The 25,045-nt window shown below is 40.9% G+C and overlaps 1 protein-coding gene across 4 annotated transcripts in view; it reads left to right on the forward strand.

The window, feature by feature from the left end:
- The window catches only part of sema6cb (semaphorin 6Cb), a 149,380-nt gene that overhangs the window by 26,877 nt on the left and 97,458 nt on the right, over positions 1-25,045 (forward strand). For 3 of the 4 annotated variants that reach the window (XM_085472125.1, XM_085472128.1, XM_085472129.1), the window contains exon 3: positions 14,103-14,231. The gene's annotated coding sequence lies outside the window, so the exon portion shown is untranslated. Of the gene's footprint in view, positions 1-11,677; positions 11,738-14,102; positions 14,232-25,045 lie in introns of those variants that run through there. The other variant, XM_085472126.1, reaches the window with a different exon arrangement.

Raw genomic sequence — 25,045 nt, forward strand, 5'->3', positions numbered from 1 at the left:
ATCCATGGAGAGGGGGGTTAAGCGCTCTCCTCATAAGCACCTGTGTACCTCAAAGATCAGGGGATGAGAGTGGGCGGGTGGGATAAGAACAGAAGGCGAGGATGAAGCAGTTGAGAGGGTGAGGAAGGTGATTACTGAGGGCCAGCTTCAGAGAAAGTGGCACTGGGAAGAAAAGATGATAGAATTCTCTTTTCATTGTGGTACAGCTGAACCATTTCTCTCTCTCTCACACACACACACACACACACACACACACACACACACACACACACACACACACACACACACACACACACACAGTTATTTGTCAGTCCTTTCTTCCTGTTTGCGGTTATTTTCAATCACTCCGCCTGCCTCTTAGAGCCCATCGGCCTGTCCTCTTTCTTGTATTTCTTTTCACCTTTGTTATCATTTCACTCTTCAACTTCTGTGATTGGAGAATACTGAGCATCAATGATCTAATCTCATCCCTATTCATCACTCTAGGGCCTCCCTTTCCCTTTTTCCCCTCCCTTTCGTCAGTCCCCACATCACTCAGTACACAACTTGCCGCCTCTGCTTTTTACCTCTTTGTTTCACATGTTTTGTTTAGCTTTTAAGTCCCCTTTTTACTCATCCGACTGACTTGCCTACCGTAGAAAGGTTGACACGGCATCACAAGCAAAAGGCTTGGTAAGCTTTTTAGAGCCAGTCACGGTGCACCATTTCCCCCATCTTAATTACTGCTGAAACAAGCAGCTATGGGAAGTTTCAGCACTGGTGGACCCGTCATTACTGACAATCTCCCAGCCTTTATCTGCCATAGCTAAGACGCTCTTGCACTGGGGGGCTGTGATGATTGCTTTACTGAGCTTGGGTAAGAATACGGGGGGGGGGAAAGAGGATGATCAGAGACTGTGCAGTTGGAGGTTTTTCATAACGGTGAGAGTCATAGCGGTGAAGCTAAAACCCTTAAACTTAAAAAAAAAGTATTTTAAACCAAATGCTGCCCAAACCCTCCAAACCACCATCTCAATGTCCATGGTGATTTAACACTCTCCAGCTCCAAGAGGAGAACTTCAAATCTATTACACTCACCCTGTCTCGTCAAGCATGCTTTTGCTGAGGTGTCCAGCTCTTGGCTCCCAGCCTCCTGTCAACACAAGGCGCTAAAGAACACCAGATTGTTTGTGCCCTTCAGATGAAGGCATCAGCACTTGGAGCTCAGGATGTCAGGAGTCATTTACTTGTCCTCAAGCAGTGTTTGCATCAACTAGCAAACCTATTACTTATCAGTTACAAACCAGTTCTTAAAGCATCGTGTATGAGTGGATTGAGACCATGATGCAATTTGGAGCTTTTAACTGTTTTAAGGTTTCTGTAAGGAGAACTGTTATGCTCATGTATTGATTTTGTGACTCCTAAAAAATATATATATAGAGATATAGATATAGATGTATAGAAAGAAAAATAAATAAAAATCTATTTCATACTTTGCTGTGGTGCAGCTCTTTCACTGCTCTAAACACATCATTCTCACTTCCATCCCCCTCCCTTTAAGACAACTTCCCTCTGATTGGATGTCACAGACAGAATACTTGAGCAGTAGGTGTAGCTTCTGGACTCGCAGCCAGAAATGGTCTGAGATGACCATATTAATCCTGCCTGTTCTCACTGACATTGTGCTGACCCAGTTCACATATTTTACTGAGCCAAAAAAACTGCCAGAAACACAAAATAATTGGAACAGTCTTGAGCTTTTGAATAGCAAGAATAACTTGCACATACTCTGACTACATTATTTAAAAAAAAAAAAAAAAAAAAAAAAAAAAAGAGGGGTTGCTGAGGCGCTCTGTAACACCATTTTATTCTAAACAAATGTATTATTGGAGCAATTCAGCAAGCAAAACAGACTGATGTGCATTGACTTCCAAGTCTTCAGCAGGATCTCTACGTCTTTGAAACTCGTTACGTTTAATATAAACAACTATCATATATATATGTGAGAAAATAGGCCCACTATAAAGGTTCCCTGTTCCTTTTTTTGGAGTACACGTCCAGTTTGCAGAATAATGTATGAAGTCCAAAATCAGTGAATTGTATAAAGGCCTAACATGTGTATTTAAAAAGATTTTGAAAAACAGATCAGAAGTACTTGTGATATGTCTCAGAAATAAATGATAACTTGGAAACTTCTGTATCTGCAGAAAGCTTTTTGCTCAATATTTCTTGGGTTATTTACATTTGACGAAGCATGACTCATTGCTTCGAGAAACTGTTAAGTCTGGCATTCTTTGTGGTTGAATTGTTATTTCAGAAGCCTTTTCTTCCATTTTTAGGAAACAAATGTATTTCTGGCTCTGAGATGAGTCACTAAATGTGAACATAGTGATAATCAATCCGTAGTAGTAACCCAAAGGCTCTGGAAATGTTCGCCGCTGTAGACCAACCAACTGTTTTCACCAGCCATTGTGCAGCATATAGTCTACCTTCTGTGCTCACTGCTTGTGCTTCAGTGTTCCATGAAATAACTTGGCTAAATTTGCAGGCTCGTGGGTGTGTGATTGCATGCAAGTGCGTGTTTGTGCGTGTGTGTGTAGAGCTCCATCCGCTTCCAAATGGACGTGGGACTGTGCTAAAAAGGGAGAAGTGAGGCAACTGCTGGCAAAGAGCAACTGCGACCCAGCAGGTGGAAACAGGTGTCATTACTTACCTGCCTGGCTGTTAGCACCTGCCCCCAGGTGGAAAAAACCTGTTCTTGAGAAAACAACCCAGGTAGAGGGACACAAGGGAGTGAACCTTTTTATTTTTCCATTCTGTAAGCTTGGGCGGGCTGCATTTCTTCTTAAGTGTATTCTTGTGGTCATTGTGCTTCACACAAGCTTGAAAAAACAACTTCAATGCACAGCCTTGCTGTAATTTTGAGTCTCAGAAGAAAGATTTGGAAATTTACCATAATTTTATTTCCACAACTTGGAGCCGGACTGCAGATTTATATACTTCCTTAAACAACTTCAGAATAACTTTGAAAGCCAGTATTTCACATCTTTTGCCATTCATCTCAAGTTCACATTTTCTGACTATACTGTTTTTACTGTACTGAAACTAGATGATGGCTTGTATAGTGTATATTCAATTTGTTTAAGCTCTGTTACCAGTTTTTACACTGCTGATACTCTACCACCCCATAATCTCATAAATTACTCATCACTTGATTTCTACTCAGAGGTCACATGCGTAATTCAGAAAACATACATAATATCATAAAGGAGTAGATTGAAATTCCAGCATTATTGGTGTTTTGTCTCCTTCTAAGCTTGGGTAGAATATGTAAAAGTGCAGCATGGGAGTTTATTTTTACAAGTAGAGCACAGTGGGAGGATTTTTTTTTCTCCCCGAGGTTGTTACAGTCTTCTCAGTTCTCTGCACAAGCTTTGGATATGCTTTCCAACTGCATAATACCAACTCCAACCATGCCGGTGTTGTCTCAAGGGCAAAACCTGAATAGGGAGTAGCTCGCTGCCCCGTTGATGGATGAAGCTCATCCATGTGCCAAGTTCAACAAGTCACCCGCTCTTCCCTTGCCATGCACCCCTTCAGCCTTTCTTTCAGCATACTGGTCTGTGTGCCCCCTGCTATTGCACTCATCTTCTCCCTTTTCAAATGGTAATAAAACTGAACCATGCTGGAACTCTTCAGCTAGGAGTGAACTCTCTCTTCTCAGAAGAGAAATTATGGATGGTCATGCAGAGTTTTTAAGGTTTGGCCCAGCAGGCACCAAAAATTTTCCTTGTGGCCGAATCATTTTGGCCACAGTCTAGGCAGCTTACCGCAATACACCATGGGTCTCTGGCTATTGTTATTATGCATAATGGAACAAAATCCAGTTTCAGTGCCCTCTCTGCACACCCCCTCCCCTCACTCTCTGCTCCACAACCACTAATGTAGGGGATGTTGCCTGGCTTCTGCATGCTAGTGTGCTGACAACTGCCCATATTAAATTAAATTTGCCTCTTGAGCAACATAAACAACTCACATCCCCCCCCCCCGCCCAATCAAAGCCCGTTTAGCCAAAGGACAGACATTGACGATCAAAAGCTGAGCTCCAGCAAGGCTGCTCTTGGTGTGTTTGGCTTGTGGAAAGCGTGGACACGATCACACATAAAGTAGAGAGAAAGAAGAAACATAAATTTGCATCTGTCTTCTATTGTTTCATGGTTCCTTGTCTACTCATCCCACAGCCATCAGCTGTCAGTACACCTGCCAGATAATATAAAGAAAGCTTTTTTTTTTTCTCCAGAGCTTTTTTTCCCCAGAGTTTTAACAGATGCAGCAGTTTCAAAATATTTTTAAAAAAAATGTACAAAGCAACAGTATTTGCGTCAGTCTTAATTGTTGTGGAACATTTTCTTTCTATAGTTCATCAAAAGGGTGTTGCAAAAATGCAGTGTGACAAATATTCATGACTGCTCTGAACATAAAATATTAAAGGTGCGCAGCTGTGGTGCATTAGAGGTATGCATTACGACTGTGCCATTGGCAAAGGTGTAAAATATTGCCCATTACAGCAAATAAATAACGGGGCATTGTTAGAAATAACAGAGCGGTGCAATCAGCTGCTTCTGCAGTGAGCCTGTCATCCTTTGGGAAAACTGCAACACCGCCTTCTTGGACTGCTCCACTCCTTATTCTGGCTTGCAGCCTCAGTTTGCGCACTGCACATGTATTAGATTTCCACCTGCTGTTGCTGGTTCTACTTATAGTGACCCTTAAGCTCACAGCAGATCTCCATAGCAAAAGGCAGACTGATGTCACCAAATGCCATCCACAACAGTGGAATGGAACCACTGTAGCTCCTATGCTCTATACATTTTTAAAAGTTGTAACGTCCGCCATTTTCTTTGAGTATTTATTACACGGCGTGCTTCTGGGAAAAGCCTGTTCTAACGTTTGAGTCTAAGGTTTATTTTGTTTTGAGTTGTCTTTCTGTTTCTCATCATTTCAGTTTATTTTGAAAAATCTCAACAGGATCTTCAGCTCTATTGTGAAAGGTTTATGTGGAAAATAAACACGCGGACGGTGGAGCCACACGCTGGGTTTACCGTTGTCGTTACTTATGACAACGCGTAAAAACAGTCGCTTGTCCATTCGTAGTGTAGTTATTTTAAACATAAGAGAAAGAGAGAACTTTAAGAAATGAATATAGCCACTACAGTACCATCAAAACGATGAAAAAATATTGCCGTAACAGTTGATTTTTGGGACACCACGAAACAACGATGGTGTAATTTGAAACGATAGACGTTTTCACATCTTCATCCGATATATATCGTTATATCGAACAGCCCTGTTTGATTTGTTGATTACAAATGTGATTGACGTATAAGGACTTAGGCCTGAAGTAACAATCGAAAGTATCAAGTTTGCAGCAAGTGCAAAGTTAAGATTTAACATTAAAACTTAACATTTAAAGGCTTGTTTTAGGGCTTCTGTCCCTAATTCTTTGAGTCCTAATCTTCCGTGCCTCACAGTCATTAAATGTTCATGTGTGCTCGTGGTTGAGGTTTAAAATCACTTCCAGGTGCATGAAGATTTTCAATGAGGCAGCAAAAGCGTTGGCTTCTGTCTGTCGCATTGAACTCTTGCAAAACTGGTTAGTAGGACGAAGTCTGAGATGCATTTACCATATGTTGCCTGCCAGTTCTTCTTGAAGGTTTGACTTTGCATAGAGCAATAAAGTACTCACAGCACTGGTCAGCAAAATAAAGTGATATCTTTTTCTTTCTCTCTGTAAAAGAGACAGAAAGAGAGACAATCTTGGCAACACTTAATTTTCAAAACAGCCAGACGTGTCCATGAAGGCAAGGCTACACCCTATTAAACATTGAGATGAAAAGCACTTATTAAGTTCTTGTCAACATAAATAAGTTTAGGCGTGTGCTGTGAGCCAGCAACTATAAACCAGTTCTTGGCCAGTTTCCAAAGCTGTTGTAGTGAGCAGCATTTACTCATGATCGATTGTCAGCTGATTTTTGTTTTTAAATCCTTCACGAGGTTCAGGGTTCCTCCGAAGCAGCTTCTTGTAACTCGGCTTCTATCTTTCTTATACTGCACATGTGAAAGGCCACAAGTTCCTAGAGTTCATGTAGGGGAAAAAACACGAGTACAAGAGTCCAGCGCTTGTTCCTGCAAATAACACGAAACAAATTGGATACAGAGACAGAGGCTGTTGAGAGAGGACAAGCCAGACTAGATGACCATCTAGCCCTTGCAGTGTCAGTGACCCAACCAATATGCTGTTGATCTTTTTCCCTTAAATAACTCCAGTCTTTATTGCTACAGCCTTTATCAAAACCTCAGATCATGGAAGAAAAACTCTGGGTTGTAAACAGTGGGTTGTTCGCTTGATTACAGTTGCGTGCTTGTGCTAGTGTGTGCGTGAGTGGAATCTTGTTGATTGTCTGCATGAGCTGATTGGTGGTGATTTGTGCGAGGGAGGGATGGAGTGACAAAGTAAATTGAGGCGGGGAGTGGAGTTGTTGACTGCCAAGTTGTAGGCTCACTGTATAACTTGTCTGCAGCTTGCTACATAAGTCATGTTTTTTCTTGGGGCTTTTCATAGCACAAAAAGGCAGCAAAGCAACAACTAGGGTCCTCTCAAAAGACATTAATCTGAAGCTGGCACCGCTCTGAAATGATCACCTCTCACTTCATATGTCTTTATTATGGTTTAACAACCCTCTAGAGTTGAAGATTGTTCTGTTTGTTTGGTTCTTTGTTTTCTTTCTCAATAATTAAAGCCTGAGGTTAAGCAACACAAACTTGCCTTTAAAAAAAATAAATAAATAAATTCTGTTTGGTGTACCTATTGGGACTAAATATTGGTTCACAGTATGAAGGAAAGCAGCACTGTATTCAGCTACAGCCATGCCTCCCAGTGGTGCTGCAGCATTGTCACTGCTACTGGATTTCAACATGGAAAACACAGCTACTCTCGCAGAATCCAGGCGTGTGTTTAAGAAGTTTGCAAAACAATGCCTGAGTGCCTTTTTTAATGTCTTTTTTTTCTTTTTCACAGTTTATTACTTGTGTAAAACTAAGAAATACAGAAACAATCAGCTGACATTTGTCCAGGAGGGAAATTCTAGGGCTCTGTAATTTAGTCATTTGTGTAAGAGGGTGGCAGTTTGGAGATTTTTATTTATTTATTTATTTATTTATTAGGATTTTATTGGAAAACATTCCCACTCATATTTCCAGTGGCTTTGACTCTTAATTAAATGCAGCCTCTAAGCAACCTTTTATAATTTGACTGTATGATGACAGAGACGAAAGAAATCCTGTCTCTTCAGCAGAAATATACACGTCTGATGGTTTAATGCTACATTCATGCAAATATTGCCTGCTGTCCTTGTTTCAGCTCAACTGTTTGTTCTTTCATTTTTTCCTCTTTGCTTCTCTCTTTGGTACCCCTCCCTTTCTCTTCTGTTCTCTGCTCCTCCCTGTCATCACCTTGGCAAAAACCCTTTCACAGGCCCTGAAACACTTAATTGACTTTTCATTGGCACAAGCTGTAATTGGCTTTTAATCACCGTTTTACATCATGTTTTGAAATTCAAATCAGCAGTGTCAGCTCAGAGAAAGGGGCCTCTTCAGTGCTTTGCTGTCATTCACGGATGCTACAAGAGGAGCATCTCAGTATTGATGGCATGTTTAACATCTTTCACTTGCTAAGTGAGTGAACGGAAACTTCAGGGTTTGTGTATAAGGTCCCTTCTGCAAGCACCAATCTACAGACTGAGTGATACTTGATAGAAAACATTTGGTTTCGCTGTGGCTCTTTCTGACAGGCAGCAGTTATGAGACGTTAGCATCATTTGCACAAGAACCAGGTAGATGGTGCCTTTCTTGACCTCTCTCACCATTTAATGCTAAAAGAACCCAAACAAGTTCTGAGTATCATAAAACTAATATGTCATATCCCAGTACATGCAGTGGAAAATAATGGACAGCTTAATTTATGTAACAGTAAAAAGCAAAGGTAAGTCATAAATACGTCAGCAACCTCAAAGTGTGCATTGTGTTATGCAAACAATGCTTTTTTTTGCTCTTATGGTGTCTATAATGTAACTATACAGAGAGAAATGTGTATATAGGTTTATAAACTTGCCATGGATTTGGTTGAAGGCCACGTCAGGCATGAAGATGTGCATTGTGAGCACTGTTCGATAAGTCAGGGTCAGTCTTCCACCTCCGCTCAACACTCTAAAAGCAGTTCCCACGCTCTCTGTTACCGATGGATGAGAGATGAGAGCAGCCGTGTACACTTGGATGGCATCACTTTTACAGTACCCCTTTTTTGTGTGTGTGTGTGTGTGTGTGTGTGTGTGTGTGTGTGTGTGTGTGTGTTTGTTAATTTCTGTCTTTGTTCTGACCAACTGTGAGCCTGCATCAAGATGCCTGTAAACTCCTATACTTCAGCAAGGCCTGTAGTTATTTGTGCTTTGCTTGGATAGCAAATCCCTTCACGATTCCCAGCTCTAACCCTTTCTCACATTGGTTAAAGAGCCATAGGAGACAAGGATTAGCATACATAAGTGTTTTTTTTCTTTCTTCACTTTCTGTCTCCCTTTCAACTTTTAACTCCTTTGTTTTTTTGTTTTTTTCACATCAACCCTCTCTCCTCTTTGTCGATTCCTGTCACTTTCTCTATTTCCTCCTTTCATTTCCTCCTTTTTACTCCTTTCTGTGTTTTCACTCTCTCCTCTCCCTGGTGGCTGAATGATCGTGAGTGACGTTTAGCAACTCTTCAGCCGCCAGGAAGGCTTTGGGAGAGAGCCCACTCTTTTTAGAGCATCCGTGATGCTCCCCAACAAATTGTGACACTAAGACGAAATGTAAGCTGGCAGCCAGCGTGTAAACCGTTCAACTCCTTAGACCCTGGACAGTTTTTTTGCTCCACTGCTGCATAAGACTTATTTCATTCTCCTTTCACATTCCTTCGGCGCCCAGCTGGAGAATGGAAAATAATATTTTTTATTTATTTATTATTTTTTTTAACTTCTGGAACAGAGCAGAGGAAACCCTGTTGCTCGACAATCCCTCCCACCACAGCCTTTCAGCTGCTCCAGTGTCTTTCCTTGATTTAGGATGTAATTCAAAGATTTGCACTTAAATTCTTCGTTTTCTCACTCATTTCTGTCTCACCTCCACTAAAACGTTCCTTTCAGTTTTCATTATCATTGAACTGTCAGGACAAAACCTCCTTGTTGTAAATCACGGTTCTCTTTCCACCCCAGCAGGAGGGATTCATTTTCCAATTCACTTGCCACATGTGATTAATTTTGGTTGAATTGTGAGGGAGGCAATTATGATTTCAAGTAATTCATATATTACTTAACATTGAATAGTCTCCTTAGGTCATCATTCAGGCGCTATATTAACTTTAAATAATCAAAAATAATAAGACTGTGATAATGCACATTCTGAAACTGAAATGGGAACTCCGAGCATTAATATCTTTCGGGTTTGTCACTTGGCAGATTCATGTGTTATTAAACACCCAGTCAAATTTGAATGAATGGAAAAAATTAATTAGATCAAATGATTGAAGGTCTTTGCTATTTGCCAGTAGCTGATCTAATCAATCAAATGTTCTATTCTAGTTCATTAATTCTAATGTTCGAAACACTGTAAAATGCTAATGTTGTTGCTAAATCTTGATGTACATATGCCAGTTTATTATTTTTAATAGTCCCGTTAATGCTCAAAAGAATTACGTGGACTAAGTTGCCCATTTGTGCACAGCCCTAATTGGTACACTATGTGCAATTCTAGTATTTTATGAATAATACTAGCTTATTTTGAATTTGATGGAAATTCAGTTCAAATCAGCAAGTCTCACAACAGTTGGGATGGGGCAACAAAAGAGTAAAATAATAAGTGGCACTGAAATGAGAGAGCTGGAGGAACATTTTATAACAAACTGACAATGTCATTTAACCTAGTTAGCTCACTGGGTAAAAAAAGAAAGAAAAAAGAGCATTTTAGAGAGGCAAAGTGTTTCTGATGTAATGCAGGTTGAAGCTCTAGCATGCAGAGAAGAAGCCATATGTGACCATGATCCACGGGTCTCGGATTTGCAAGTCATTGCATTGTTTTTCTATAAAGCGCCCACACTTTTTTGGATTTGGGATGTACATGAGCAGTGCATCAGTAGCTGTGGGTTGGGATGATAAATGCTGGCAGTGAAGATGGTTTGTATGAGCTTATTTAATTGTAATAAGGGGATAATCCTTAAATTCCAGCTGGCTTTAATAAAAATTAGAAGTTCCTAATGTAAAATGGCCACAGTATGGTTTCAGTGTGGCTCGTCTGAGCTGCGCTGTCCTGGTGAATAAGGGCTAAAATTCCCAAAAATAAAATCTGTAGAAAAACCCCAAAACATAAAAAGTCACAGTGGTAGAAGTTTTTTGTGGTGCTAACACACAACACACATCAATACGACTCTTCACAAAATCAATCCATTGCTGCTTTTGATTCGGGAGAATGAGCTGTTCTGCAAATTTTGGCTTCCAGGACGGATACGTTGGACAAGGACATAGCTAGTGTAAGAAGCTGTGTGCTGCTGTACCAGTAAATGTAGTAACTGATTGAGCGGGAAAACCACAGACTTAAATGTCAATGGTAAAACCGCACACACTGTGTAAAGTGTCTCTCCCACATTAGCTCAGTAGTTCAGCAACCTCTCATATTAAGCTTCAGCAGGTCTTCTGTCCAACCCTTCGTTACTGATGACCCATTATCAGAATCTTTGTCCCTCTGAGGCTGTGAAACCAGACTGATAACGAGGCTTGCCATTTGAAAGGCCACAGTATTCTCACTGTGTCATGTCTCATTACAAACCACCACGATATTTGTTTACATCCTCTCCTGGCCCCTGAGCGCTCTTATCAAGACCTTTTTTGGAAGAGCCCCTGCAGTCCAAAACACCTTCATCAGAGATGGGTCTGACAATTTCTGCATTAGTGTGAAGTGCAGTTGCACTCTATATTTTCCATCCTCTGCTGCCCCCTCCTCAATTATTTCTTTTTCTTTTTCAGTGAGATGAGTCTTATTTCTGCACAATTGCACTGATTGTAATCTATTCCAGCTTTTTTTTTTTTTTTTTTTTTTTTAAAAAGAGCTCAACCTGAAATGAAGCCATTCATCACAGAGTAAACAGCATAGCAGAAGGGCAGGAGCAGGAGAATGATAAGAGAAAATGCTTGGGGTAGAGGCAACAGAAGAGAAATCCATGCTGAAAAAGCAAACAAAGCATGACACCCTTTGCCTGACAGAAGTTCGCCATCCCCTGCTCTCCTCACGAGGATGTGACATTTAAGAGGGTGGTGTCTTGTTATTGCAGGCCTAATTAACATTCCACGTTACGCCAGCTGGAGATGGACACCCTGCCAGTGCCGTCCCCCTTTTCACCCTCGTGTTTGTCCATGAAGTTCTTTGCTTTCTCTAAGTGTAACTGGCTCTCAGTGTTCCCTCATGCCCTGAGGTCTTTATTGTGTGACGATGCACACGGGCTCTGCCAATGTCGTCTCAAATGTTCCACTGTGGTCAGTCTATTTGCCATTGCCAGAGGTGTCAGGCAGTAGTAACCATGGTGACAGTGTAAGGTCTGAATTGTTGGAGGTGTCGGAGGCCTCGGGGGTGCTGCAGATCTAACTACAAGAATCTGTGGCGCCCAGTGAACTTTCTCTGTCAGGTCAGTTACCGTCTTATGACAAGATGTCGAAAGTGATTGATTTCCTTTTTTTTTTTTTTTTTTTTTTTTATGAAGATGTATTTAAATATATTTCTCAATATATCAAAGTGGCCATGTCTGTGGAAGTTTCTCTTTGATAGTTTTGTTTCCACCATGAATGTTATGATTGCTGATGTGATTATTTTTGCATTTTTATTTCAACCTTAAAGCTGCTGTTTTTAGAGAGGAGAATTCCTGTCTGACCAAATCAATTACCGTCAGTTTAAAGCCGTAAACCGGTTTGTTAAATTTAAAGATCCCAAAGCAACAGTTAAATAAATGGGCGACTTTAGTCTAAGAAGACCTGCACAACTTCCAAACTGCCACGAGGATGGTTTTGGCAAAGGATTTCTCTCTGAAATAAAGTAGGTTTAAAGCAGTGAGCTGTTTTTGAAGCCTAAAGTTGACAGAGGTGAACGATCCTGTTCACTCCTGTGCTAGTGATTTGGTAAATATAGAGAAGCTTAGTATGTAGAAATATGTGAGTATTCAAGGAAATTTATATAAAAATGGTATTGACGTAAACTTGTATGCACAGCCCCCCCCCCCGCCCCCCACATCAAAGAGTTTAAGTTATTACCCCATGGCTTTACTTTTCAGACCCTGAATGCTATGACCATCATGTACATGCATTTCTATAGAGATTAGACGGGGATTTTTCGGATTTCTTTTTTTATTATGTACTTTTTATTATGTACTTATGTACACAGTCGATATCACCACAGAGCTCATTTAAAATTTGAAGTAACTCTTCAAAAATGTTACACCAAAAAACAGTTTTTTTTTTTTTTTTGTTTTTATTTAGTTTGGTTTGATGTTGGTAATGATCAAAGCAACGATTTAACAAAAAAAGAAAAAAAAACATCTCTATATTCACTCCCCATCCTTCAGTGATTTCCAGAAAGAGCTGAAAACATTTAGTGTGTGAGAACAAGGAGCAATCTGACATGCAGGGCAGGGGGTACAGAACTGAAAGAAAACAGAAAATTGCAGACAACAAATAGTGGATAGTGACTTTGAAGTATATATATTTTTGTTTTGGTACAGGCGCTGTACTTATTATACTTGATGCTTAGATGTTATCCTTTTTGCACAAAACCTTAAACACTCTCTTCAATGGAGAAACAGAGTGACATAATATCGGACGTTGCTGCAAAGAAAGTTAATTAACGTTATAGCGTTTATGGACCTCTTGAAAAAATGCGAGAACTCTTTTTTTTTTTTTTTTTTTTTTTTTTTTCCCTGCTGTTGGTCCTCATTTCAAAAAAAGGGGGGAAAGCTTAGATATGGAACAACAATTTGATATTAGAGCATTAATTCTTGAGTAAAATTAAAGAATTAGAGAACCAATTTTTTTGAGAGATAATTTCAAATACAAAGCTTGAAACATTGTTAGTCACACAATTGTCACACATGTCACACTGACAATATTGTGAAATGGTGTGAATGTGAGGTATCAATCATTACCATAAGTAGTGGTGTGTGCACCTTAACCAAATAATACAGCATGAAGCTGTGCACAAAATGTGTCCTAGAATTCTTCAAACTAGCCAAAAATACACCAAATAAATTGGCCTCCTCCTGGTTTTAGCACATGTGTATGTGCTTCATTGTGATTTATTCATCACCTCAGTGTTTGGCTACTTATCAGCAGTGCAGGCAAGTATTGAGCTTGTGGAGATGATAGAATTGTGGGACTTGCTGTGCCGGGCTGGAACAATAGACGATGAAAATAAGAGTGGCAGTGCAGAGTGGGGGTGGGGGGGCGTTGTCACTCGTGTGAAAGATGGATGCCACACAGAGCCAGGGCTGAAAGTGGGACAGCTCTCAGAAGGACAACCGGGAGACAAAGGGCTAAGACACCAAAAAGCCTCAGAATCGGCAGTCTGAGGAGATCTTTCAAGGACTGATTCCGCAGTCCTCTGTTTCAGGCATGCCAGTCTAATAAATAATAAGCATGCGCAGTTTGGTTTTGAAGTTTATGGCCCCTTCTCTGCTGTCAGTTCAAATCAAACTCCAATTTAGATTGTATTCCTCTGTGCCTCTAACTGTAGTGCTTTCTCCCACTGGTAGTAAATTCCAGTGACATTTCATCGTCTTTGATATCCTTGATTGTGTACTTCACCTCAACTAAAACACAGCCTCTGAGTCTGTGCTGGTCTCTGTAGACTGTCTCCACTGATCAATTCTTCAGCCCATCTGTCTGCCAGGCTTATTCACAGGGCCGCACCATAGGCAGACGAACTCTCACGGCAGGAGTCTTCATTAAACCAATCCTCCCTACCTCCTCCTCTCCCTCCCTCCTTTCCTTTTTCTATCTCCACAGGCCTGGGGAAAGTTAATAAGAAGATTCGATCAGCTGGCAAACCACCCCCCACCACCCCCACCTTCCTCGACGCCATCCTCTTATCCCAGCCATTGTGTTGCTGTGACTCACTGACATAGTTGGATGCTGGTGAGTCAATAATGGTCTAACCTCAGCTGTTTTTTGATGGGGGTTAGTTCACTTAATTTGAGAAATATTGCTAACTGTTCCAAGTATCAGATGTAACTACAGCAGTATTAACGCAGCTTTATCAGTTGTAGCAAACGTTGTTCTGCCTTATGTTCATATCATAGCTTGATTAAAGCTGCTAAGTAAGTGAACTTATATTAGCTGTAGTTTCTTGTTTGTATACTGTTGGAAACTAATGATCCAAAGTAATCCCATCTTTTTCTGTGATCGGTTACCTGTAAATGAAAATCCTGTAAATAGCTTTACCTCACTACACACCAGTGTAAATCACTGCTGTCTTGATCTTAGGGTTCAGGCTTACGTTACTGTGCATACACAGGAATAACACTGGTGTCTGTGTCGGGGCAGTATTTGTTATTTGTACCAAAGTTTTTATGTTGAAGTCGGGAATAGAAGAGCACGGAAATGGGGCAAAATATGTGAACAGCAATCTTAGTGTTATTTTCATCTAAGCTGTGTTGGAGAAGGCACATTTTTGCCGAGTGTTAGGAGGATTAGAGCGAGAGGAACTGTAAACAAAAAAGGGCTAGTAATATATGGTCATCTTCAGCCTAACAAGACTTCCCTATTTACTGAAACCATCAGAACCCTTATATTTTATATTTCTTTCTACCTGCTGCTATGCTGTGCTTTGCAAGGTGAGGGGGTGTCGGTTTGACTCAGTTGTCCTGCCAGAGAAATGGATTTGCCATGATGGATGGCATCAGTGGCACTGTACAGGTCTCAGCCTGTTGCTGAATCACAGCTTTAAACTAATTTTGTGGGCACAGCAGAGCCGTTGTGCTTTGTGCCCGAGCTTGGGACCTGGCTCATCTAACAGCCCAGCTGAAGCTTGCATGCCAATTACACCCCCCCTCCAACCCCCACCATTGGCCAAGAAGAGCAGGCAAAGCAAGAAAATAAAGAAGTATCTGCTCACTTGCTGAGGCAAACACTTTGCTTTAGTGCCCTTGTAATTCAGTAGTGTAGGTAACAGCCATGCGCTGTAATATCCTGTGGGCGAGCACCGAGTTAATTTAATTATACTCGTCATGGTCACTTTCCTTCCCTGTAAAGATTGTTAACGTAAGTGTACTACTTTTATAGTCGCAATTTCTGCTTGATTCAAAACATCTCGGACATGTTGACATCTTGTTGTGATTTATAAGTAGCGTGTGGGGCTCAGATTTGTCTTAAGCGTTGAAGCTCAATGAGCACTGTTTATCCTGTGCATGCTTTGAAAAGTGATGCGAAACCCAAACTGACGAAATGTCCAAAAGTTTTTATTGATGGAATTAATTTTGCTCAAGATACTTTCATGTCACGCCCTGTTTTTAATTTTCCATAGACTGCTGCACTTGCATGTGTTTAGCTTAGATTAGAGGTTTGCTATTGTGTGGCAGGAAATGTCTTGAATTCAAGGTCTGCATCACAGCAAAGAAGAATGTCTATTGCATAGTGTTTTGACCTTGAGCCCTTTCTTGTTCTAATTACTGGTTTTGCTGTGTTCTTTAGACTTCTGTGATTCGACTTAAGCATTTCCCCGTGACATAAGATTTTGATGCAACTAGGAAGATGGTGAAGTTGTAGTTGGATTCGCAACCTGTAGGTGTCATAGGAAAAATCAAGTGCTTTCACATTGTTGGATGTCATCTCAGTCTGATATTCAGTGCCTTTATTTTTTTTTTTTTTAACTTGGGATTCAATTTACTCTTATGGCGTAACAACCATAAATAATGAGCATAAACTGATTTAAATCAAAGCGCTTTTAGTCATGGTGAGTAAATGTAAACGGCTTAAAGGTGTGTTTGGTATGTTTTGGGGTATAATTAATCATGATTGTGCTCTTGACTCCAATCTCTTTGTGGGTGCTTTGCATTATTGTGCTTTTAATTTACTGTGTGAGAATTTTGACTTGGGGCGCTTTCAGAGTGAGACGCGACAACAGCAGCAGCTGCCATTTATTCTGCACGGCTCTCACCAGATTACACAGTGGCCTGCTCTGCATCCAGCAGCAACATTTTTGACATGGTCAAACTCGAGCAGCAGCAACAGAAGAAAACTGCTCATTCACGGTTCTCTACCCCCACAATGCCCTCTCTCTGTTCTCTGGTCAGAAATGACATGCGGGTAAAATAGCATGGTGGCAACATGCTTCTGATACTTGGACCTTTTTTCACACCGACATTCTGACTTGTCACAATAGGTAAAGCAAGGCTGCATAATGGTGACTGCATCCATTCAGCAGCAGTCAGGCTTCTGAACATGCTGCTTGGCTGCCATCGCTTACTGGGACACTTCTTATGCTGAGCACAGTCTACACAATATTTTTGTTTATGTATATGATGGCCAACATTTCAGATTAGATGATTAGAGCCATAAAAGCTTGTTTCTTGGTTTTTTTTTTTTTCAGTCAAGCTTGCTGGCTTTCACGACATGCATGATGTCAGTGGAAAGGAGAGTCGAGCTAGAGAGTTAAGCTGTGTGTGTGTGTGTGTGTGTGTGTGTGTGTGTGTGTGTGTGCGTGTGCGTGTATTCTGCTTCACAGTTCCACCTACCTAAACTGGATAATGAAGCAGTCATGGAAGATTTTTTTTGGGAGAATAAAAAAAGTGACATGCAAGTCATTGTGCAGGGACATTATAATGTACCCCAGATATGAGAGATGTGAGAGAAAACAATCAACTGACATGCACGTTAACCATTTCCAACAAGACCCTATGTTGTGTGTGTTGGACCATAACTGGGCTGTTATTGTGCAGTCTGAACTTGGTAAGTATTAATTCCACCTGCGTTTCCTCCCCCTGTGGAAATTGTGATGTAAGAATTCTGCAAATCCACAGTTTGAAAGGATATAGGCATCATTACTTAATCGTAATTGGATCATGAATGAACTCTTATTCTAATACACTGTTTTTCCAGTTCACGGTTTACCTGAAATATCTTTAAACATGAAAGCTTTCAACACGCTGGCATTTGTAACAGTTCAGGACAGTTAAATGCCAAAAGTAACATGGCGTCACCTCAAGACTGGTCTAGTCTTGAGGATGTTTGTACCTCAGTTTTAGTCAATAGTGGAAAAAGTTCTGGCAGTGAATCCAGCTTAAAAGAAATTAGTCTTAGTCACGCAAAGTATGCTGCAGTTGTGCATCATAAGGATGCATTTTAGGGTGGCTTTACCCTATTAGAATTGGTAAAACATTCTATACTCTTAGGACAGCTTTTACTGATGGCCTGTCACGATGCAGGTAGTGCTAGGAGGTGATACAAACATTAAAGTGACAGTATTGTTCTCCTGCTATCTTTGTGCACCCACCAAAAACTCCCTGGCCATCTCATCTCTCCTCCTCTTTTAGAATCAGACACAGGGATTCATGGCAGCAGTGTGTGACCTGGGACCTGTTTGGGTCTGCAATGCATTAAGATGAATACAGCCATCCCACTGTCAGATGATAAATGGCGGGCTGCAGGGAAGGCTCTTCACTATGTAAAAGAGGTGCTTGCAGACATGGCACTTTCATCAATCAGAATGGGAACCGCTGTAATGTTGTTACACCACAGAAAAGATGTACAGTCTGTTTCCGTGCAGCACACAAATGAATCCTCTTTGTCTGTTTGGATAATGCTTTTCACCCTCTGCGTTGCAGGGGACGTGATTTGGGTGCAGTGATGAGATATTTAGGTGCATAAAGTCCTTGTTTTGAGCTTCATTTAAACATAATCCCACTGTGTAATCAGCTGTCCTTACACAGGTGTAACGTCGCCTTATCTGCGCTACAATTTTTCCGTTTCGCTCAGACGGCAGCATCAAGGTCTCAATTAAAGTGACACCTGGTATCTCACATTCACACTTCGTCGCGAAACCCCAGCAGAGCTCCCTGACAGTGAGCCTGGAGCTGCTTAGTCAACACTTCAGAAACCCTGGAGATGATTTTGGGAAAGGTGCAGTGGAGTGACGGTGTGTTGTCTCTAAGGCTACGTTCACACTGCAGGCAAAAGCGCATCAAATTTGACTTTTCTGACCGTATGCGACCCATATCTGATGATGGTATGACAGTTTGCACAGCACAAATCCGATATTTTCAAATCCGATCTGGGTCACTTTCGAATGTGGTACTGAATCCGATACATATCCGATGTTTTAGAAAGCGACTGCTGTTTGAATGATCATGTCGCATTAAATCTGTCTTTTACGTCACTTACACAAGACAGACGCCAATTATCAGCTCAGGAGAAGCGCCCGAGAAGACATCGCGAACGCTTCCTGGCCATCCGGTGTAGATGTCAGTGAAACTGTTGGGAAGACAACGTTGGAGAAACGTGAACATTTTATTTGTACTGTATAATCTGCAGATTCTGACAGAAATCTGCGACTATCCTTGGAAGCACCGCTCCTCTAAAACAGCAATAAGGATCATTATTAGGTTACATTATTATGTAAATAACAAAATAGCTTAAAGCAAAAATTGGGAAACGTAAAGTCAGAAGTCTTTATATTAAGGGCCAGCAGTCAAACAATACGGTTTGCTCTGGGTCTAAACAGAGCGCGTTGTGTGTGACGTCTTCTTTTGCGCATGCGGGCCGCTTTGAGGGTTCACGTTAGAGCGCGTTTGCTGTCGCATTTTATTTGTAGTGTGAACAAGCAGACAAAACAAAATCGGATTTGATCAAAAAATCGGAATTGAGCATTAAGACCTGCAGTGCGAACGTAGCCTTAGATAAGAACAGCAGACGGGTTTATGTGGGACACGCAAGGGTGAATAGTGCAGTCCCAGGTCACTGGTAAAGAAAGCAAAAGGTAAAGGAATTTTTGAGGGGTTATTTTTATCTTTTATTTCTTGTCTTTTTCTTTCTTGTTTTCTGTTGTGATAAAGGATCCAGTGTGAATTGGGATTTGGTTGTGGAAATATTATGATTAGTCTTTAATGTCTCTGTGTTTGCGGAGCTCATTTAAGTGCCTCGGCTCAATAAAATGTGTATGTTTTTCTTTAAATTGCTTGCTAAATCTCTAATATCAGTACCCACACATATATCATTTTCACCATTTCTCAGTTCTACTCTCTCTGGTATTCTGCCTCTTCTACAAGCAGCACTTTCTTATAGCTCAGAGGATCTAATCATTCTCCTGGCTTTTGTTTTTTGTACGCTGCTAATCTCCTCCCCGAACCTACTGTATCTCTACCTCCCTTTTCTCACGTCTCTTCCATCATGTTGCTACCCTCTCATTCTCTCTGCATGTAGCCGTTGAGTCGTAGCAGTTCTTGTGGCAGGAGGTGTGGTGTAACCCCGGCTGTTTTGGCAGATAAGCCTCAGCCTGCCCACCTGCTTCCCCGCTGCTTGTCAGCCAAATAGGACTTGCACTGTCACTGACATTCATTCGGCGGCAGGAGGTTGCCTCCTCGATGGATCCGCCACAGCCGCCTCACCGCCTCACCGCCTCTAATTTTCATGCATGAGAAGGCTGAAGAGCATTCTACTCTCCTTGAAACAAACAGCAAAAGTCTCAAAAGAATTAAACCAGTGAGTGTTAAAATTGCTCCCTGTTTCAGTTTGAGATGGATTTTACGTTTATTTTCACTCAACCTTTATCTTACCTGTGGAGATCAGAGTATTGCTTTTTTATTCTGGCTATATAATCGCAACACAGTGTACAGAGAAAAAGCTGCATTGCCAAAAATCTAAATTCTAACAGATTTTGTTGATCAGTCTGTTATTTTTTTATGATATATTTTTTTTAAACAAGCCTTCCAAACTTGACAGTTTCCCATTAGTCTGTATTTAGACTCCAAGTCTACAAACATGATCAACAACAAGAGGAAATAAAGGAGAAAGTTCAGTGCCAGTATACCAGCTCTAAAAGAACATTTGGGACTGGCTATTTTAAAAATATCTGTGAGGATGAAGTCTGTCATTTTAGATTTGGGGAGTTTTACTCCATTTTAGGGCTTGATCAAAATCGGGGAGCAACACATAAAAATCAAATTAAAAAAAAAATGTTTTGTTTTGTTTTTAAATTTTTTTTGTTTTTTTTCCCCCCTTCAGGAGAGACTGGTTTGACTTGTTTCTCTTGTATGCTTTTATTCATACTGCCCTTCCTTAAGGGCATCGTCCTAATTGAAGATTTTAAAGCCAATAGGTTATGCCTGTGAAACTGGATGACAGCAGCTTGGGCAAGACTGAGAACCATCAAGTATAATGTTGTGAATACAGACTGCGAAACCATATGCCTCTCAGGCACTCGTGTGAACACGGGCCTTTAGTGCTGTAATTCCCTTTAATTGATTTGTTACTGCACTAATGGTGGTTATAATATTGAGTTGTCTTCTTTGATGATACAATCATCGCTGCTGTCAGAGAGGCACTCCTCCTTCGCTCAGGCACCAAACGCACTTCCTGAACTATGTACGCAGCTATTGAAGCCAGTTGTACATTTGTGGATTTGCAGCACTGAGGCAGCAGAGCAGTGGGAGCTATAGCTCTGTGTCTTGAGCCAAAGGAGTGATTGCCTGGTGAATAGTTGTATGGTAAAGGTCAATAAACAGTGGCTAGGTTATTGTGCGGCAGATTGAAAAGGAAATTATATTGCGGTGAAGACGGGGAGGTGTGCGTTTGCATGTACTGTTTTTATGTGTGAAATTGTGTGTAGAGGTGCAGCCCTGTGCTCTTGTCTTTCCGTCGTGAGTTTCTCTTGGCAGTGAGTCTTCCAGCTGACCTGTCAGTGTTATTCAGCCTACAGGGCTGTGAAATGACCCACCACAGGGCTCACCTGGGGCACTGCAACCTCTTTTCGCTTTTCCCTTCACACTGTTGCTCCCTAACTATGTTTTATTCCTTTTCCTCCCTGTGTTCTCACTGCTTTATATTCACTCGCCACACCTCATTCACTCTCTTTTCACTCTTTCACACAGACAGAATTGCTGTACTTTCTCTCTATTCTCCAGAGACTTAATGTTTCCTGTTTGGATCCTGCTTGCAAGGCTTCAATAAGAATCGCTTAATGAAGTAAGAGGGGCGATGCAGACCCCTATTTTTTATTTATTTATTTATTTTTTTTCTCATAGACTACTGAAAATGTTCCAGGAATAGGAACAACCTATCTCAACAGCTCGTCTTGCTTTCTGTGGTTTTTGGCTGTGTCTGATGCTCTTCTATTATGTACAAGACGAGAATGCCAAGTTTTTTCTTTTCCATTTTTGTTTTGTCTTCTCTTCTGCTGCAGTAAATTTATCCCCTTATCCTCACAATACTCAAAACACACCCTGCTCTACCTGCAACTTTGAAGCTTCAGGTGTTTTATTGTGTGAGGTTGATTTGGGGAGCAAATCCATGTTGTTCTGGTCCAACATGCCGGAGCACTATACTTTTGCTCTGATGGTGAAGAGATGGATGATTGAAAGAGATTAATCGTCATGGAGCAGACATCAGTCAAGCTGACAAATGGCAGCCGCAAACTTGGAAAGCCATTAGCGGACCAAGGCGGGAGTGAAGCCCAGCCAAGCCCTGCTGATTTCCATGAGTCTCCCTTCTAAAGCACAGGCCCGTGCCAGGCCGCAACACAGTGGTGGGTGTGAGCACCACCTCAGGTCCCTTCTGGCCTTTGCTGCTACCAACCAGTATGTTGACATAGGGTTGATTCTCAGCCATTAACGAACAAACGCTCCAAAGAAACATGAAGGAGTTAGTCCATCATTTCACTTACCTGTCATGACTCAGGCAAAGAACTCACGTGAGTTGAAAATAAGGGCGTTGACTGGCGTTATGTCTTACTGCTTAGGGTTTACAGTGTCAGCATTAATGTTGTGATTCAAACGGATTCAGATTCAGACAATTTGAACAAAATAAAATAAGATGATGTTCCAAACTGATATTGAACATTTTTTGCTGAATGTGTCAGTTTGGAATGGTTTCGATTTTGATTTTCACTGCACATATTATGCAAAACAACTTTTTTTGAGCCTCTCGTACAAAACCAGGTGAGAGGTTAGCTGTTCTGCTTTGACTGCACTCCACAGAGAAGAAAATGTGTGGTAGACATCAGCGAGTGCTGTGTTTTCTTTTTGTTTTAGCAGCTGCTTTTGTAAAGGAAATAGCTTTTTTGTTCAAACAGAAATAAAGAGTCACTTGGGAGGGAGGGCAGATGAGGGGTGGGGAATGGGCTCGTATAAACACTGTGCCAGAACTGTTCTTCTGCAATTAATGTAAACTGACACCGAATCTACTAAAGAGTGTTCAGAGTCGTATTTTGCAAGTTGTTTTAAAAAAATGCATCAGAGTGAAGCAAAAAAAAAAAAGCAAAAGTGGATTAATGCAGCATTAAAAAATAATTTACCCTATATTAGCAAAGCATTAGGGCCAGAAATCTCTCTTAAGTTACTATAAGAAATGGCAATGTGGATGCAAAATAGACAAGAACAATGAAAGTCTCTGGCAGTGAAGTATCTGATGCTCTAGTTGAAGGGAATACCTTATCTTGCAGACAATGTTCTGGAATGTATCAGTGTTGTGTTAAATGGCGTACAGGTGGGGAGAGAATGTCACTCTGCAGGAAATGCCATGAAGCACTTACAGAGGTAGCATGAGGAATGTGGTCAAACTGTTGCTCAGACCAGCCATCCAGTTGTTGATGGGGGGAAGATGCACTTTAAACTGAAAACAGCAAGAAGCCCCCTCACATGGATAAACATTTGGACTAAATTTATTTTGTAATTTATTCTGTGACGTCACACAACTTTGGAACACTGCAAAAGGGCATCGAGTAAGTAATTTTCAGCTTTTTATTCGTCTTGTCTAAAACACTTTGGCTACAGACAAGTCAGTCGTTAGTCTGACCTCAAGTCAAAGTCTCTTTAGAATGGGATTGATTACAAGTTGAAACACTGTAACCGCTCGATGGACAGACCTCAAAATAACTTGCAAGGACGTATAAACGCTAACATAATAAATGATATTTGATTGTTTTTCATGCAGGCTGCTCATTTAAAATAATCTGTGTATGAAACTTGTGATTGATACTGGGTATACAGCATGTAATTATTACTTTTTTCTTTCCCAGAAGAAAGATGACAACTATGAAGGAGTTGAGCTGATATCTTTGTCTGTTGCTTGGAAATACTGGAACTGTGTCATGTTGCTCATGCAAACATGACCGTGTGATCGACACGACCGTCGTGCCGATCACGCAAACATTAATGTTCGTGTGATTGACATGGCACAGTGCCACCATTTTTGATTCCTACAGCTTCTTTTCTGTTGAAACCCAAAAAAATTTTTTTTTGTATTTCTTTATCTTTTTTCCCTGCAGTCTCATGCTGATCATGCAAACGATTGCAGATTTGTGCAAAAAATGGTGGCACTGTGTCACGTTGATCACACAAACATTAGTAGACCTACATCTACTAACCTGTTACGTGATCAACGTGACACAGTGCCAACTTTTCAGATATAGATTTGCCATTGTTTGAGTGATCAATGTGACACTGACATTTGTAGAAAAGAAAAAACAAACAGATAAGAACTGCAACAGAGATAAAGGTAAGGCGTGTTGGCATTCCAACAGAAAAGAAGCTCTAGTTGAGCTGCGGTAGGAGTAAGGTATATGCACAAAGTGTCCTCCAGCTGTGACCGATACTGCAGCCACGTTTCTTAGCCTGTGATTCAGCAGATAATATGATCACACAGAGTGCAAACATAAAATCGTATTAAGTTTATTAGAAGCATGTTTTTAGCGTGTGGCTCTCAAAGAGCTTTGTTGAAATCACTGCGATGGCACTATATTTCGTAAACAAATATGTGACTCTATGCTTGCACAAAACAGAATTGGAATGATGATAAAACACTGGGAAGTGGGGACAGAACTAAAAAGGGAATTGGATGATATAGAAAACGGGAAAAGAAGGAAAAACAAATGGACTTTGATCTTAAGGCTATAGGTTGGAGTCTGTGACGAAGCATCCCAGTTGAACGCTCATACTAAGACAATTTTAAGGAAGTGGACTTAAAAACTCACTTTTGTTTTTCAGTAAATGGATTCAATGAGTCATTTAGGCCAAATACAGGACAATCAATGTGTATACTTGGTGCCTTCAACAATAAAACAAATCTTTAACTTCAGTTTTTACAAGCTTGTCACACTGAGATTGTGTGTGAACCTTACCTTTTACCTTTGTTAGTCTGACATGCTCCCTTTTTGTAGGATTTTAGTTTTAGTCTTTAGTCTTATAAGCTGTTGCATTTGTTATCTCTCCAGGAAACTGCAGACTAGTTATAATATTGTCAGTCTGTGGGTGCCTGTTGGAAGGATTTTGAAACAATATAAAATTTAATTTACTATCGGAATACCTTGTTTGCTTTAGAGCTCCAAACACCTGGAAACTGGCAAACGTGAGCTTAAGATTGTCGGAGGGGAACCGGATGGCGTTGACAAGGCAACGGGAGCTCATTATCTCGTTGTCTATGCTGGTCCACGGTGCGCCATTGATGGGTGCCAGAGGAGAGTTTCGAGCAGACAGATGGGGTTGAACTCTGCATTTCACGCAAAAGACGAGTGAGCTGGGATAACAGCGTCCACAGAAATGACATGTCGGTGTTGTAATCCTGGATTACCTGTCTGCCTTGCTCTACTTCACTGTTCGTGTTGCACGTTCCACATTAGACAAGATGACAAACAGTGGCTAAGCCTGAGCTGCTGTGAGACTATTTGATATGTATTGTCAAGATACAACATGTATGCATTTAAATTCAGCTATCTAACACTCCTTACCCACACGTTTTCTACT

The sequence above is a fragment of the Copadichromis virginalis genome, linkage group LG11, assembly GCF_057382275.1.
Source record: "Copadichromis virginalis isolate Kocher_CV1m ecotype Utaka linkage group LG11, C_Virginalis_male_GT1.1, whole genome shotgun sequence".
Lineage (NCBI taxonomy): Eukaryota > Metazoa > Chordata > Actinopteri > Cichliformes > Cichlidae > Copadichromis > Copadichromis virginalis.